The 10710-nt window shown below is 45.2% G+C and overlaps 1 non-coding gene across 1 annotated transcript; it reads right to left on the bottom strand.

Moving 5' to 3' along the window:
- Window positions 1–1013: 1013 nt before the first annotated feature.
- On the bottom strand, window positions 1014–1085 carry TRNAA-UGC. The gene has a single exon. It is a non-coding gene; the product is annotated as a tRNA-Ala (tRNA).
- Window positions 1086–10710: the final 9625 nt, after the last annotated feature.

Genomic DNA, 10710 nt, shown 5'->3' on the forward strand with positions numbered 1-10710 from the left:
GTCAATAAAACCTAAGATCTGTACTCTACTGATATGCCTCTAGTCTGCATGAAAGGTCATAATACAAAACAAAATGGAAGCTAACAGAGTACCTGAAATACCAGTACAGTCATAGCAAATGTTTACAGTTGTCAGGTGACCCCCCCCCCGCCCCACAATCCTATGTAGAAATGCAGTAATATGTACATGTGGGTTTAATAACAGTGGAGCACAGATTACCTGACCTGGCTCAATTTACAGGATAGATTGTTGCATGTGTACAATAATGCAGGGATCTGTGTGTTAGGCTGTTGTGTGTTCTATACTGTGTGGAAGTGGTCAGCATGTAGGCATGTAGGGCTGTGTCTTGGTGGCCTATGGCCAGTACTGTTGATGACAGGGCCATGTTCTGACAACTGCAGTGCCAATCACAATGTAGCCCAGCAATACCCAATTCAGCAGTCATCCATACTCACTTTCCAGATGTCAATATCTGTCACCATCTGAAAGATGGACATGCCATGAATGTGGGCACAGACATACTCACAGTACACAGGTGGAAGTACCCTAGACAGAGTACATAAAATGTAACTGTCAACTGCACACACCTTTGGAATTGTACATACAGGTTAGCAGAACATTAGTTGTCTGTTAGTATGGAATACTGATGTAGTCTGGCCTATCACTGGCAGACCAGAAAAGGCACAGTTATGAAGTAATGAGAGACTGCCTATATCCCCGCACAAGGCAGCATAAGGGGAATGTTCCAGGTATATCTGTGAGTCAGCTGCAAGAGGCTTCCATATCACACATGCACTCAGCTCACCCCACCATCAGCCACAGGTTTATCACAGGTCATACTACTGCTGTTGGTCATAGTCATAGTCATAGGTCATAGGTTCATACTAGGCTAACTGCCCTTGCGAGCCATTTTAAGCCTAGCCAATTATCCTTTATGAGACTCAAACCTTGCACCTTGTGTTTGTAAGGCAAACACCTTAACCATTAGGCCACCCTCCCAATCCCAAATGCTGTGGAGATGCCGGGGATTGAACCCAGAACCTCATACATGCAGAGCATGTGCTCTACCACTGAACTACATCCCCTTAATGAATACAGTATGACCCCCACTTCTGTATGGGAATACCCACAGAATGCAGCATGCTGAAGAGGTGCCCCATGCAGGTGTGTCCCTAGCTGTAAGCAGCACCCTGCCAGCATCCAGACCAATGAATTAATATGAACAGTAACTACTGCCATTAACACCTCGCACACTTATCCTGTCACCCCAGGGGAATCCAGTGGCTCACAGCCTGGAAATGTAGGAGTGACAGAATGCACTGGCCTGCTACAGATGGCAAGTGTGTGTCATCAGTATCCTGTGTGGAGGTTACTGTGATTGTGTAATAACAGGATCCATTGTTGTGTGGGTTTTGCTAAATTATTATGTTGAGGACCTAGTATATGTCACAATCTCCACCTTACAAGGACAACAGATGTCAAACACCAGAGAGGCTGGTGTAGACAATCCATAGCTCTACATGTGACATTATGGATTGGGGAACAATATAGACAACACTTCTATTACTCAGAGAACACTCTCCACCCATGTCTCATGCACAAACACACTTGGCTAGGCAACAACCACTATATTGGTAGCTCCCTGCATATTGCCTCACAGATAGTAACCACGGTGCGACTGCAGTGGACTACATGCCTGTTGACAACAACAGTGCCACTGACATCAGAAAGTACTGTGATGTGTTACATCTCCTGACTGAGTGTGTGTTATCCAGCAAGTAAAAGGACATGGCATCCTGTTCCATCCCCGCAGTAGGCAAATAAATGCTTATAGTGGCCCTTTTGCTATGTTCCCCACTGGACGCCTGCAGCAACTGTAGAGTCTGCAAATGTAAACCACAAAGGGAATACCATGCCTTATACAAATGCCCTGTATGGACAGACACCACTAACTCCACTGAATACATGTATCATGCTGTCAATGTAGGTGCAAGCACGACCTCAGTTCCATAGCCAGGTCTCGCCAAATGAGATCAGGAATGCTACATCAGAAGATAACAATCTGTCCACACAACATGCCCCAGAGACCTCAAGTACACTTTCACACATCAATGTGCACAACCCAGACACTGTCCATGTTATGGAATATAGATCACACACATGGAAAGCAGTGCACATCACTGGCCATCCACAATAGTAACGCAGATGAGTGGATGGTGAATACAATACGCACCCCTGGGGACCACTCCAGGGACCACACCCCTGAGCCACACTGGAGACTATTGTCATGTGGCCTGATGCCAAGGTATTCCCTTTGCCTAACCTTGTACAGCCTTCAGGTCCATTCACCTACTACACACCTGTGAAGCAATGAACCTATGCATCTCAGTAGTGGCATGTTTGTGTGTGTGCATGTGTATGTGTGCGTGTGTGTGTGTGCGTGTGTGTGTGTGTGTGTGTGTGTGTGTGTGTGTGTGTGTGTGTGTGTGTGTGTGTGTGTGTGTGTGTGGGTGGAGATTAATGATTTTAAACCCATTCACACTCACTGCACCTCCCATTGCCCTACTTTAGCATGTCTGCTGATGTCATTCAGCATGAAATAACAATTTGGCCATGTTTCAGCCGTATAAGCTCTGTGACACTTATGATAACTGTGTAATACTGTTCTGTAGCAAACTACTTAGATAGGAGTTCTAATCCTGATCCTGCAACCGGGGTATTGTGTGTGTTTCCCTAAGAGAGTGTGTGTGTGTGTGTGTGTGTGTGTGTGTGTGTGTGTGTGTGTGTGTGTGTGTGTGTGTGTGTGTGTGTGTGTGTGTGTGTGTGTGTCTTTGTTGATACCTGCTTTTGTGGACATTCACACTTACTACACTTACCTTACCCCTCCTTTAGCACTGTTGCTGATGTTACTCACCTTCAAAGATACCTTTGGACAGCTTTCTAACATGAAAGCTTTGTGAAGTGTTCAATAACTGTGTGACACTGTAATAGCAATACATAGTCAGGTAGGGGTTTGAAACTCAGTAATGGTAAGTGCGTGTTTGTGTGTGTGTCATCAGTATCCTTTGTGGGTGTTGGGGTGATTGTGTAATGACAGGATCCATTGTAATGTGGTTTTTGCTAAATTATTATATTGAGGACCTATATGTCCCAATGTCCACATTACAAGGCCAACAGTTTTCAAACACTGTAGAGGCTATTGTAGACAACCCTCAGCCATAAATGTGTACAGCCATGTGCAATTCCTATGTGACAGTATGGATTAGTAAACAATATTGCCAACCGTTATAATACCCAGATACCACTCTCAACTCAAGAATCATACACACACATGCTTTGTCTCTGTCTCTGTCTCTCTCTCTCTCTCTCTCTCTAGCTCCCTCTCTGGTGGATGTGGAAAAGTACATCTGTTTTGCATAGGCAGCAACTTGAGTTTTGTAAGTAATGCTCATGATCAGCTGATGGCCTGTGGATGAATTGCAGCCCCTCACTTGCTAATTGCATGTGGAACAGCTGTGGTATCATTCCTATAACCCATTGCATGGAAACACACTCCTATAACTAAGCACTTCATGTGGGTTTTGGCCGTTTTCCTTCACTGTGAGCAGGACTTCATGTGGGTGTTTGACAAACAGCATCACAGAGCGTAGTTGGAAATACCTCTTACAACATACAGTGTGGAGACAGGCCAATAAACAGGAGGGGGATGTTCCAGATGGGGACAGAATGTAAGTATTGCTGTTCTACATTTGAAGTAATGTTGGATGTTCTTCGTGTTTCACTGTTGCAGTCATCACATTTGGGTTATCCCTCCCAGGGTAGCCATCAGCCAGCCCGAATACCAGAACCTTAGTATTTCTTCGTCGTTTGCTGTCGCTTGAGGACTGACGTCAGGTTATCAGTAGTATAAAATAAGGCAGCCAATGCCATTACATCAGTCTTTCTTGCCATGGAGCCCGAAGCAGAAGCAGTTCACACCAGTGCTGGTCAGCCGCTAACTGAGTTTTTGTCTACCGAATTGAAGTTGAAGTCTTCTAAAGCTAAGTACCCCATTGGGGATCCTTTTTTCTTGCACTAACCAATGTCAGAAAAAGTTAATAATTGTCTAGTCTGTGGAAAGCAAATACCACACCAAGACTTCCACTCTTACTGCATCACTTGTTTAGGCCCATACCACGATGTCCCCCATTGTCACTTCTGTGCTTTGTTCACCACCAGAACTATGCGTTGTCGGGCCCTTATTGTAGCCAGATATTTTTGTTTACAGTCTTTGAATTCTGATATGGCTTTGGTAAGCCATCCGACAGCAGATCTTCTGAAAAAAATGTAAAGATAAAGACAGAGACAGACCGCACAGGTCCAAACCTACCAATGACATTTTCATTAAGCTAGTCGTCCATCCTCTGGTACTCAGTGAGGCACTTTTGCAGCCCCTGATGCCTGCTTCAGTTGATTCGCAAGCTGCTACCAAGACCCTTTCAGAGTCCAGTATGCCACAAAACTCTTCTTTGACTACGGATCCTACAGTCATCTCTACCTTGGATGGGTACAGAGCCGCTGAGCAGGCACTGGCTTCCTAGGAAGTCCTTCACACTACTGAATCTCAACACAAAACATCTTCTTTCACGACTACTGTTCTTTCAAAAACAACTGAGTTTCATAGGCCCAGAGTTCAGACCACACTCAGGAAACCAATGACCCACTGTCAGGTGCCTGCTACCTTGCATCAGTCTCAAATGCTTAAAATGGTGGAAGACCTTATCATGCTGATCAGGGGAAGCCAAGCTACCCCCTCCAAAAGGAAAATAGATCTGTCCCCTGTAGTTTTATCTGAACAAGAGTCAGATGAATCTGATCCATCTGACTATGAAGACATGCAACCCCTCTCCACTTATGAGGACTCTGATGCAGAGGACTCCATTCCTTCAGCATCTCCCCCAGAGGCTTTTTTCTTTGGGGAAACCCTGCCTACTTTAAGGGAGCATTTCCAATAGGAGAGTCAGGACTACCCTCAGTCTAAAAAGTGACTCAGAGAATTCCGAGATCTTCACAAGACAGACCCTTGGCCATCCCCCCAGTCCTGGATGTTGTGGAGGATGTTTTCCATGAATCCATCTTGACTCCTGATGCCCTACCTTCTGCTCCCAGAAAACCAGACAGGTACTATAGAGTCCCTGATTCACACAAATATCTTTTTATAAATCCAACAGCTGATCCTGAGGTCATTTCTCAAGAGGCAAAAGGGATTAAAGAACCTTTGCTAAGAATCCCACCCCTCAGAGAGGGATTCCCGAACAGTGGACAGATGGAGTAAAAAAGTATACACCTCAGCTACTCTTGCTATCAAGGCACTAAACTGTCAGTTCCATATGCTGAAATTTCAGCAACATACCTTGGAACTCCTTAAACAAAAAATGTCTTCCTTTCCTGCTTGGGCAGAATCTAAAGATTTACAAGACTTAATGCATTCTGCAAGCCAAGTAACTAAACACACTTTACACTGTGGTTTTGACACCCTAGAAGCTTATTGCAGGGCAGCAGTCACTGATCCTGGCTTTAGAAGACATGCATGGCTTAAGGAATGACCCCTGCCAGACCCTGTCAAATCTAAATTGTTGGATGCCCCCTTGCACAAAGATAACTTATTTGGCACTAAGGCAGAAGAGGTTTTAAAAAAGATGGAAGAAAAAGCAAAATCTATGCAAACAGTTAAGGATTTCTTACAGGTCCAGCCCCCTAGCTTCAACAGGCATTGTCCCTCCAAGCACTGGTCCTTTCCTGCTATGAGTAAACTAGCCCAGCCTAGGCCCCGAGGAAACAGACCCCCCCAGAGAACAGCCCCAGGAAATGCAGAGATCTAAGCAGTGGACTACCTCCACTTCAAAACCAGGGAGTTCTAAGCCACCCCTTACGGAAAGAACTCACAATGACTCACCACCTCCACAACTCCCTTCTGCCCACCTTCACATACCCCTGGGAGGACAACTCTCCTTACACTCAAACACCTGGGCCACCATTACCAAAGACCAATGACTTCTGAGCATTGTGTCTCAGGGATACAAATTTTCCTTCCACACCCTTCCAATTCCAAAAGGGTTCCAAGATCTACCACCAAATCAGTGGGCAGAGACTCAAAAGCAAATCCTATTCCTGCTCTCTATGAGAGCAGTAGAGCACATTCCTGCAGAACAGATAGGCCAAGGCTTCTACTCCAGACTTTTTCTGGTGCCCAGAAAAGAGGTTACCTTGCATCCCATCCTCGATCTATCCATTCTGCACACCTTCCTGGTGATCCCAAAATTCAAAATGCTCACCCACCAGCAGCTGATACCCATGCTCTCCAAGGACACTTGGCTAGCCAGTCTAGATCTAAAAGAGGCCTACCTCTACATTCTTATAAGGGAATCATGTAGGAAATATCTCCTCTTCAAGGCAGGATCTCAACACTTTCACTTCTCTGCGCTTCCCTTTGGCTTATCTACTTCTCCCAGAGTTTTCACAAAATGTCTGGCTCTGGCCATTGCCTTTTGCAGACAAAGAAATATCCAAATTTACCCATACTTAGATGACTACCTTATTCAGGCAGGCAGCCAGGAAAAGCTGCTCAAGCACCTGGCATTTGTAAAGACCCTACTAACCTCCCTAAGGTACACAATCAATGAAAAGAAATCCAAACAGCTGCCCACCCAAAGGATAATCTTCCTAGGAACAAGTTTGGACATAGCCTCCCAGATGGCATACCTTACACCAGAGAAACACATTTTCCTGACATCCTATGTCCCTCAACTAGCCAGCAGGCCCCAGCTATATGCAAGGAAGATCCTGCAAGCTCTGGGGTTCATGATATCTTGCATATTACTAATTCCATATCCCACAGTGCATATGAGGAAACTTCAATGGTACATAAAGAGCCTTTGGTGTCAACACTCTCAAGACCTGGAAACTATTCTACCTATAATTCCTTGCCTCAGAAAGGATTTTCTTTGGTGGGCAACATCATGCTCCCACAACAATGGATTGCCCTTCTTCCCACCCACTGCAGCCCAGACCCTCACCACAGATGCATCAGACTACACATGGGGTGCACACCTGGAAGGCAGAGCCAATGGAGCCCAAAGCAAATCTCTCTGCACATCACTCTAAATGAGATTATGGCTGTGCAGCATGTCTTGATAGTTTTCAAACCCCTTATCTCTCCAGGGGTTCTCCTGTCCAAAACAGACAACACCACTGTGATGTGGTATGTCAACAAACAGGGAGGGACTCACTCTTACCCTCTATGCAGGCTAGCCATGACCTTTTGGCTCACAGCCTCTTCCATGCAACTACACCTCTTACCACAATACCTACCAGGCTCTCTCAACTCTCTGGCAGACCAATTAAGCAGAAATCTTCTGGATCCACACCAAGTGTCAACTCAACAGAAGTACCTTCACCCTAATAACTCAGAAATGGGTAACCCTGAAGGTCGACCTCTTTGCCTCCCACACCAACCATCAGCTCAGCAAATTTTACACCAGGGAGCATCACTGCATGGCTTGGAAAGTGGATGCCCTGTCCTTCCCCTGGGTCAATCTATCGGTCTATGCTTTTCCACCCTTACCTCTCATCCCCAGGGTACTGCTCAAAATAAGGGAGGAAAAACCAAGGACCATTCTTATAGCTCCAGACTGGCCCCAACAACACTGGTACCCCTTGTTACGCAGCCTGTCTCCACTGCCTCCATGGCATCTTCCTCAGATTTCAAACCTCCTGACCCAGAGGGAAGGGGAATTCATGCATCCCCAATTGCAGACACTCAGTTTGGCAACTTGGCTTATTTCCTAACCCAAAACCATTCTGCCATCCTCAGTAAACAGGTTCTAGATGTTATCCATGAGGCCAAACATCCTAGCACCAGAAAGCCTTATGCAGATAAATGGAAAATGTTCTGCACCTGGATCCAGGCTAAGGGAGCCAATATAGCAGAGCCCTCCATCCCTCTCATCCTGGATTACTTAGCTAACCTTCATAGTGGCCTCTCTTTCTCCTCTGTAAAATTCATGCCTCTGCTATTTCTGCTAATTTTTCCATTGCGCAACCGCTTTTCCTCACACCCTTTGATCAAACAGTTCCTCATAGGGGCTGGCAAACTGAGGCCCCCAAGAAGGGCACCAACACCAGCTTGGGACCTTAACTTTGTCTTGGAAAAGCTCATCCTGCCCCCTTTCAAACCAGTTTCTTCTGCAGAGTTATAATTTATATCCTGGAAGACAGCATTCCTTCTGGCCATCACTTCAGCTGGAAGAGTCTCTGGGCTGCAAGCACTCATGGCTGTGGAACCCTTCATCATCTTCCATGCAGACAGGGTATCTCTCAGAACTAACCCATCCTTCATGCCCAAGGTGGTGTCCAGTGTGGCTCTCAACCAATCCATTCATTTGCCCACCTCCTTTCCTAATCCCCAGAACAAGAAGGAAAGGATTCTTCACTCTCTAGATGTGCATAGACAGCTCAGATTCTATCTGGACAGGATTAAATCCTTCAGAAAGTCTGATCTATTGCTGGTTAGCTTTGCTACAAGGACAGAAGGCAAAGCCATCTCCAAGCAAACATTTTCCAAATGGATAGCACACTGCATTCATCTCTGCTACAAACAACATGGAAAACCTCACCCCAAGGGTGTCAGGACACACTCCACCAGAGCAGCCTCCACCTCAGCAGCTTTCCTCAAAGGAGTACCCACCAAGGACATCCTGGAGGTTGACACCTGGACATCTGTTCACACTTTTACCAAGCATTGCCACCTGCCTCTCTTCTCCCAATCCAAGGCAGGGTTTGCCTCTGCAATCTTGCAGGACATCCTAGCTAGCCCCTAGTTTCCTTGACTGCCTCCACCCTTTTCCTCAGCTTTGGGAATCTACCTAAATGTGATGATTGCAACAGTGAAACACAAAGAACATAGTACAGTTGTGTACACTTACCATAAATGTAGATGTTAGAGTGTATTCACTGTTGCAGTCCTGGTTTCTCTCCCTCCATCACCCTTTATTCTCTTACTCCTTTTATTAACATTCGTCCTTGCTGTGCTCCTTTCCTTACAAGGGATATATTGGTATTTATTTCCACTGGTAGGGTTCTTCCACCAAAAAGTGGCCTCCTACTTTGGGGGTTCCTGACAGGTTAGGGCAAGAAAAACTGATGTAATGGTGTTGGCTGCCTTACTTTATACTACTGACAACATGACGTCAGTCCTCAAGCAACAGCAACTGACACAGAAATACTAAGTCTCTGGTATTTGGGCCATCCAAGGGCTACCCTGGGAGGGGTAACCCAAATGTGATTACTGTAACAGTGAAAACACTTGAACATCTACGTTTATGGTAAGTGTACACAACTGTACTTTTAACAGGGTTTATGTGGATATGGCTGTTCTACATGATTTAAAGTCTGGCATGACAGTGTTATGTGGTTGAGGGAACCATCACCTGTAGGGCTATCTGCAGACTGGCCAGGGTTTAGAGTCTTACAAGTGGTGTGTTACTCACACATTTCCTATTTTTAGAAATGTAGTAGCATACTCTGATGATTGCAGTCAGTACATGGTGACATCTATGTGAGTCACTGATTTCATATCCCTCAGAAGAAATATGGCACAACAAACCCTGTTACACCAGGAATTTTCTCAGTTTATCATAGCAATATGTCAATATTGGCCCTGTGTTTGTGCCTCTATCCCCCAAGTCTGTCACCTTTTGTCCATATGTCATGCAGTAAAAGGTGCATATGTACAGTATATCATTATTTACTGACATCATACCTGATAAGCCAGTGAGATGTCAGACTGCTAGACATGTTATGTATAGTAGGCCTTATATTTGAGGACAAAACCTGGACATTCTGTTATAGTCTGTACAGTAGTGAGGTCTGTGTACTTATGGTGATTGTTGACAAAGTGTTTATTGTGAATATGTTAATTGGTCTGTGTACATACTGTGGTAGATGTCATTGTTCTTGGTCCTGTTCTATCTGATGTTGCATGCTGCTCCATATTACAGTTCCCTATCAGCATATATGTTTGTAGGGCCAGACTGAGAGTGAGACATGTCCCATAACACAGTCAGGCATCAGACTACACTGTGTATTGAGCCAGTTTATGTAGGGTTAGTGTGTGAGTGGCACATACGAGGATGGCTTTGTTCACACAGTCCATATACTGTACTATTAATTAGGCTTACCATAATATGACTGTGACTGTGTTGAGATTGGTTGTTGGTATGCACTTTCACACTGGTGTCTGTTATTCTATGCTGTCACATGCCTGTAGTGCCTGCTGTATTTGCAAGTACATGTGTATTCCGCCATAGGAAACTTGGGTCAGTGTTGTGGCAGTCTGCTTGTAGTTTGCAAAGTGCTTTGTGACATGCCTAACAGCTCAGTGTATTTACCTAGTGTGATGTTATGTCCAGGTATTTATCGGATGTACTGTTGCCTGTCCACCATAAGTGTTGTGGATTTTTGAAAAAGCAGTGGGATGCTGTGAAGATGTATGTCACTATCTAGTGGGAAGTATGTGGTCTTGGGACCTCTGCTCCTCCGGTTAATATGTGTTAGGACAGACAGGAGTGTGTGAATGCATCAACTGTGTAATCTATTCCAGTATTTTTGTGATATCCCCATTTACATGGCTGTAAACATCCACTTTGTCAGGGTAGGTCCACATGTCTTGCA

Source organism: Protopterus annectens, chromosome 2.part1 (genome assembly GCF_019279795.1).
Source record: "Protopterus annectens isolate FY-2018-M chromosome 2.part1, PAN1.0, whole genome shotgun sequence".
Lineage (NCBI taxonomy): Eukaryota > Metazoa > Chordata > Ceratodontiformes > Protopteridae > Protopterus > Protopterus annectens.